This window comes from Mandrillus leucophaeus, unplaced genomic scaffold, assembly GCF_000951045.1.
Source record: "Mandrillus leucophaeus isolate KB7577 unplaced genomic scaffold, Mleu.le_1.0 Scaffold779, whole genome shotgun sequence".
In the NCBI taxonomy this organism is placed as follows: Eukaryota; Metazoa; Chordata; class Mammalia; order Primates; family Cercopithecidae; genus Mandrillus; species Mandrillus leucophaeus.
The window spans coordinates 454,785-461,369 of record NW_012108463.1 but is presented as its reverse complement, the minus strand read 5'-3'; the positions used below and the strand labels follow the sequence as shown (position 1 = coordinate 461,369).

General features: G+C 41.9%; 1 long non-coding RNA gene across 1 annotated transcript in view; it reads right to left on the bottom strand.

The window, feature by feature from the left end:
* Positions 1-6,585, bottom strand: part of LOC105529668 — a 16,946-nt gene that overhangs the window by 6,035 nt on the left and 4,326 nt on the right. Inside the window, exon 2 of the long non-coding RNA XR_001004549.1 lies at positions 5,305-5,475. This is a non-coding gene — a long non-coding RNA (uncharacterized LOC105529668). The remainder of the gene's footprint in view (positions 1-5,304; positions 5,476-6,585) is intronic.

Sequence of the window (6,585 nt, the reverse complement as noted above, 5' to 3'; positions counted from 1 at the left end):
TATCTGGGCTATTAGGGGGCGAGTCATCAGTGCTTGTTCAAACATTCCACTGAAGAGGGGAGCGGAAAGGAGAGGAGGTGCGAAGGTCACTTTCAAATTTGGAAACCTCTCTTCCCTTGCTTGAAGACAGCTCTGCACTGAATGGGTTTGCCCCTCACATTTCCCTCTGATCTTTCAGGGAGCGCAGGTTGGTTTGGGGTGCAGCTGCATCCATTTGTGGGCACACGCCAGTCAGAAAAGTTGTGTTAATTTGCAGTGAATGTTTTCAAACTCCTTTCTCAAAGATGACAGTGTTGCCACCTTGTCTTGGCTCCTGCCAGGTTGTGTGACAAGCGTGTGTGTGAGTGCAGTGTCCTGATTCCCGGAGATGCTGAATGAAAGCCCAACTCTGCACGATCCCCTGGCCCACACCTCCGAGCCTTCCCTGCTGGGAGGAGCACCTGGTGTGCACAGGCCCTTGGATCAGGGATGTGTGCGCCTATCTAAGATTATGCTACAGGAATTCAGGCCAAAGGTAATGACTTAGATTTTTGGCAGACTTAGATTTTTGACTGAAATTTCACATCACAGTGCTCTAATTGTAATTAATTATGGTGCTGCGTTTCTTTACGAGGTTGTAAAGCACAAAAGCTGAGGTTGCAGGATGGTCTTGAATGATTGACTAAAATTGTCTGCTTCTCTAATGCTAGACAGAACATATAAAAGGATAAATCCTATTAAAACCCCTCCTTCTGGAGAGCAGAAAATAAAGGGACTCAAAGTCCATCACTCTCGTGTGCTGCCCAGGGCAGCACTGGGGCCACAGACACTCTTGCCGATGGCTATTTTGTGTGTGCTGCAGGCTTCCTAACAGAAAGGAGGCTTTGTAAGAGCACAGAAACATGCCCATGCTTCTTGGATGTGCCCTGGGACAGAGCTGAGCAAACAACGTGAAAACAATATGTGGTATTGATTACTCAGCAAATACGAACAATCCCATACTCTTCACAGCTATGCCTTTATTCAGCATTTTTCAACCTTTAAAAGAGTTGAAGTCATTCTACTTTGCCGCCTCTCTCCTTTGCTCAACTGCCTTCTGCCTAGAACAGGCCACGTCCTACTGGGGCAGGGAGCTTTGTACCCAGCTCACTGGCCTCCAAGGTCCTGTTTATGTGCACCTTCAGTGGAAGGAGGTCCACTCTCCTGCTGCTGCCACCTCCTGGTTGAGCAGCACCTTGTCCAGAACCGCCTCGTCTTCATTCTCATTGTATTTATTTCTGCTGTGCTGCTTTTATCTCATGCGTATATGAAAGCCTTTAAGAAACATCAGAGAGTAACGGAGACGGAGGTGCCGAGAATCAGCAACTGTAGAAGCCCTGGGCTCTGTTCCCCAGTGCTGTTGTATTAAAGGATTGTCCGTGGTGGTTTGCCCTTTTTGAAAAATGGAAGCATCAAAGTTTTAAACTCATGCTATCATTAAAATAACAACATTCATTGTTTGAAACACAAATTAATTGTGAAGTGAGAGTTTGGGAAGTCTTAGCCAGAACGCAGTGCTGAACTTCATCTGCATTTTGTAGCCACCACATCCAGTCCATCACCCTCTGGTTGTAGCAGCAGAGAGAAGGACGCAACCCCTGTCCTGCTGTTGTTTTATGGCTGATGATTCAGGAAGACAGAAAAAATGCCCTCATTTTAGCAGCTTTCATTTGATCATTGTCTCCCACCTTCCCCAGCCTCTGGGAGATGCGTTTATTGCCAGCTTCACTGCAGAGGAGACAAATAAGTAACACAGATGTTGGCGTTTGTGGCACCTTTACAGACACCTCCATGACACCTGTCATATCATACATTGCATATTGGATGTAACGTGAGCAATTTATGAGTCCAGATGCATCGACTGCTCTCCTTGTGCTCCTGCTGACATTCCCCGGAGATCGATATCCTGTAAAAAGCCTGAAGATTGCTTCCTTTCAATGGTGAGTGCCTGCTCCATGCCTTGGAGATAAGACATTTCTACTCTTGGGCCTTAGTCACCATAAAATCATAACGTGATTCTGTAGAATTGAAAGGTGATAAATAAGCTTAGGAAATGATGGTGTTTCGGGGAAAAAAGTGGACTCACTGCCGCGTCTCCTCAGTCCTTCCTTCCGGCACTCCTCTGTTTCCATGGAGACAGTGCTCCAGCAGGACCACCTGAACAGGCTGACACCCATGGACTCGGATTTCTTACTTCTCATTATTTTATTTCAGAGAGAGTTTTAAAGTGTGCATCATGTCCATTTAATTTTATTGACAATGTTTATCTAATCTATCTGCCTGCCAATCTACTCATCTATCCACACACACCTACTTTATTCAAGAAAGAATTTAAGGTGCTTTCTTCACTAGAAAAGGTATCTATTATTTTTCAAGCTCAGAGAAAAATGTTAGCTTTTAAATAATGACACAACTGTATTAAGTTGTTTCTTCTATAACATTTTGTTAAATGAATTCAAGATGCTGTGGAACTCCAAATGCTTAGGAAAACATGGCATCCTTATGGGAAATTGTGTTTTGAATGACACATGCTGTAAAGGACAACCAAACACATTTGTATGTAAAGATAAAATTCAAAAACTTTAAAAAATGTTTGCAAACAGATCCAAGATTTAAAAAAATAAGATAATCTATACAGAAACTGCATTTCGTATTTGATGAAATTTAGTGTTAAAAAACTTAATAAAATAGGATTTGATAAGTATTTTCATAACATGGTAAGATACACCTATCTCAAACCAAAAGACAATATCAAGTTAATTTCTTCAACAAATAATAAGAAAATTAGTAAGATGTAGGGATAAAATTGATGTACAGAAACCAATAGCTTTGGATGATATAGCACAAGAAATTACTCCTATTTAATTAGCAAGAAAAAGTTCCTAGGAATAAACTTAGCAAGAAAGTGAAGATCTATATGAGATATGTTTTTATCCACTCTCGAAAGTTTATAAAAGAAAACTTGAACAAATAGAAAGACTTATGATGTTCTCGACTAGGAAGACTCAACATCATAAAATACCAACTTTCCCAGACTTATGCAAATTAATGCACCTAAATAAAAATAGATTGAAGTTTTTCTGGATCTTTGTATTTTATTTATTTATTTACGTATTTTACTGTGAGGTGAGAACTAGATAATCCGATTCTAAAGTTCAAATAGAAAAAGAAGCAAACAAAAATAGGAAAATTCAGAAAAAAAAAAGAGTAAACAGAAAGAATTAGCCTTACCAGTTCTTAGATCATATAATAGTTTTAATAACTAAAACACTGTTGTACTGGGTCATGAACAAACACACGGAACAACAGAAAAGCACAGGAAATACAGATAGACACAAAAATAGGAGGGAAATTAGTAAGTCATAAAAGTGACATCTAAAATTGTTAAAAAAAAAAAAAACTATGTGATAAATGGCATTAGGACAACTGAGTAGCATTCAGCAAAATAAATAATAAAAGATGAAAGTTGCACCCATGTCCCACAATGTATATAAAAATAAATTTCAAAAAGATAAAATATTTAAATGTTGTAAGTAAAGGCATAAAAATACTAAAAGAAATCATGGACAAATTCCATGATTTTTTAAATTAAAACTGAAAAATCCAAATGCAATAAAAGAATTTGTAAGTTAAGCTACACAAAAATAGGAATTTCTGCATGAAAAACTACCATCAGCAAATTAAGAAATCAAGACAGACACTGAGGGAAAGAACGTATTTTCACTTCTTATCACAAGTTACATCCTTAATGTATTAAAAGCTCCAAAAAATCAATAAGAAAGAAAAAGATAAAAAAACTCAATAGATCGATAGGGAAAAAACTTTGATGGAATGATTCAGTGAAAATAAACTAAATAGATGGTCAGCCTTACTAGTAATAGAATAGGAAACCTATTCAATCAGCAAATGTCAGAAGAGATTCACAATGTGCAGGTAAGGAGCCATGGAGAAGCAGTGGCCTTCATGCCTGGGAAGAGCAAATTGCATGACCACAGGCAGGATAATTTGGCAACACCTACAGAATTACCAAAATGTGAGTCCTCTGACCCAGCAATTTCACGACTGATTCTAAAGACAGATGCAAAATGATATATTAGCAAGAGAACAGCATTATCTGTTATACAGATAAACAAAAGATTTGCAAGAATCTGTGTCTATCAACTCCAACCATCCATCCAGTGTGGGACCGAACTACTCCACAGCTGTAAGAAAATGGAATGCTACATGTGTTCATATGGGGGATTATCCAATTTATAAGAGCAAAGTGTGGTAAAGTGCATGTAATCTGCCACCATTTGTGTAAAACACAGAGAAGATGAAGGTGAGCACTCACATTCCTGTGTGTTTGCATCTGCATCAGGAAGCTCTAGGGATGCACAAGAAGTTAATCATAACTCATGCCCTTAGTGCCACATATAAAGAGTTCCTAGAAATCAACAAGAAAGACTTTGTTACACAGATGAGTGCAATGAAACCAGACAGAGGAGGACATGGACGGAGAACAGACTATACTGAATGCTTTTCATGTTTTTCATTTCTGAGCCATGGGAGTTATCTCCCATACAATAATTTAAAATTAAAAATTAAATTTTAGAGAGTGAAATTATCACTTTTCAAGCATGATTTCTTCAAGATATAGGCTGTTTTGTTCAGTTTATGATGCATCTTTTTTCTTTCTATAAATGTAGGGGGTACAGGTGTAATTCTGTTACATGGATATGTTGCACAGTACTGAAGTCTGAGCTGTTAGTGTTCACCCAAAAGATGAGTATTGTACCCATTAAGTAATTTCCCATTGTCCACTCACCTCGCATGCTCACACCCCATCTTTTTATTTAAACAACACTTTCTTTGATGTTTGGGGCCTCAAAGAATAAATACTACTATTTTACAACTAGACAGACTCCCACTGGCTTCACAGACTAATTATTTTGGCACTAGAGACAACAATTAAAAAGCAAATGTTAAGTGGTTTGTATTTATTAATGGGTTAATTTAACAAGAACAGCATTTTCAAACACTGCAAAGCATATTTTCTACAATAAGATTTTCTATTTTTTCTTTTGCCTTTGTTTCCAGCTTCCTAAGTACAGATTCTGCAAAACTATTTCATAAGCCAATTCTGTGGAACCCCTTTCTGGCCATTTCCTGAAGCAAATTTCTTTCCTAATCATCCCCACAACACGAAGGCCAGGTTCTGCAAGTAAAAGGGTGGTGAGACAATTCTGGACTCATTTAAGTGGCAAGCCCAGGAAGTGGAGGCTCGCGCGGTGTGGAAATACTGACCAGATGGAATTAACCACCTTCCCGGAAGCAAGACTGGAGGGCGCTGTGGAGCTTGCCGCAGGTTCTGCTGGATAGGAAAGTGTGTCTCCTCCACCTGCTGTCTGCTTCTGTCCTGTCTTAGCCCAGCAGAGCTGTTTTAACGCAGACATTTGCAGCCTGCGCAGAACTCTCCTGGAACCAGTAAGTCGCCAGTTAGGAAAAAGATCAGCATCGACCAAACAGAGATGTTGGAAACCTGCATTCATCCCCAGTGGAGGCAGAGGCTCTGAATGCTGAAGCCACAGCTGTGACATGGCCACACTCTGCACATGGCCCCAGGCACTCAGATTTCTGCACCCGCAGGGTGGCTCGCAGGCTCCAGAGCTGGGGTTCAGGCCCTGCTGACCACAGTCAACTGTCCCCTGCTGCCTCAGACCAGGGCCGAATTCCTGGTGTGCTTCCCTCCTGCACCCACTCAACGGCTCTGTGGGCCTTTGCAAGCACCTGCCTGGCAGGGCTATGGCAATGTGTGGAGTCAGACGATCGTGCCAAGTTGGGAGAGGACTTACAGTGAGGCAGTGTAGATAAAGCCTGGGGCCCAGCTCCCCAGCAGCACCTGCTCCTGCACTGTGGCCACTGTGGCCACGTGGCTGCTTCTATTTCCTTGAGCTCCATTGCCATCTTATCCCAGGCAGGGCCCCTTCACCCCCTGCACCTGCCACCATCCGTCCTCGCCCCTGACTCCCAAGCCTCCTATCAGTCTTGCTCTTGGGAGGGAAAGAACCCCTGGCTTGGGGAGCCTCCCGGTCCTGAGGTGGCCACCTGCCAAGGCCCTGGCGTCCCCCATCCTGGGGCTCCTGCCCCACCTCTGAGCTCTCCCTCTCCCTCTCATCCCATTGGCCTCTCCTGGCTGGGGCCTTGCTGTCTGTCACCCCTGAACAGAGCTGATACTGACACCCCGGAACGGCAGGGACCTGGAACTGTTCCACTCACCTGCTTCAACTAGCACCTTGAGGACAACCAGCACCTTGAGGACCACCTTTACCTGCACTTAGAGCGTTTAGTTGAACTGTAGTTTTGATAATAATGTAACTGTGTGCAAATACTAGAGCAGGTGACTGTGGTGTGAAAGGGTGAATACTCGGGAAGTGTGTGATTTTTGTCTGAGAAGTTTAGTCAGCAAGCAGCTAATTCATGGCAACATAAAGAAAGTTGATATGCAAACTGCCTTTCCCCTACATCCCTAAGGAGACTGCCAAGAAGACCAGGACATGCTACTACGTATGTTCAAGAAATGATGAA